We start from the raw sequence: 1,042 nt of genomic DNA, 5'->3' as shown, positions 1-1,042 counted from the left end.
AAAACCTCAAAACATGAAAAAAATGAAGACGCTTGTGCTGGCGTTGCCAAGCTAGCAATCCGTAAAGGGCGAGTCACAAGTCACGGCGCGAAATTAAGCAGCGCCGGAGAAAAAGCAGATATAATTCTATGTGCCCCTTTTGTAAGTTATAGAACGAGCAAAGTCTAACGAAGAGTTAAATGGGGACCAACGCCCACTCTTGCAATCGCCTACACCGAGTCAAGGTTTGTTTCGCGCAAGCGATCCTCAGAATCCCACTCGTATTTTCGGTGTCCTAACCGTTTATCATTATACTCTCCCTTCTGGCGACATCAACTGTCATTATATAAGTACCCAGTGTTTCACTCTCCTCCGCTTTTCCTTCTCTCTTGCCGGGAGAGAGTCTCAGTTTTTTTGTGTACGAGACTGCTGCAGGTCTCTGAAGCATTTTAAAAGGTGAAAGCTATTGAAACAGTGGCCTCTCCAAGTTGGGGGTAAATATACAACCTCGGTCAGCGCGCTGACCCCAAAGCGAACAGTAATACAATAGCCGTACTTCCACCGTATGATGAATTTCTCCGGGTGCTCGCCTGCCTACACGCTTTGCATAGTCTACAGATCCACTAAAAGCAATTTACAGGGATCCAGTGTGACTGCCTACTGTCACATTTTGTGTTTATTTTCTGTCATGTTTGTGTTTTCTTCATGCATCCCTATGACGCATGCTGCGAACTTCGTATCGAAGTCGGCACCTGAGGGCAGAGATACAGCTGCAGCATTGGTTTGCTTGTGTTCTTTGCATGCTGTTCTCCAGCCCCACTGCATGCAGAGGGTCTTCACCAGCCCGTTCAACAGTATCCATGGGGATGGGTTTCCTCCCCAGCACTGAATGGATGTATAGAAAGCAGTGCATCCTTTAACTTGTTACTTCTTACATTTTCACTGGCGCACCGTTGTCTTACCGGGAGAAAACTGTTTTCATGTGGATGAGCGGCATAATATATATATATATATATATATATATATATATATATATATATATATATATATATATATATATATA

Source organism: Eimeria mitis, genomic scaffold (assembly GCF_000499745.2).
Source record: "Eimeria mitis Houghton genomic scaffold, Emh_scaff3632, whole genome shotgun sequence".
Lineage (NCBI taxonomy): Eukaryota > Apicomplexa > Conoidasida > Eucoccidiorida > Eimeriidae > Eimeria > Eimeria mitis.
The sequence above is the reverse complement of the archived record's forward strand: the minus strand, read 5'-3'. Positions refer to the sequence as shown.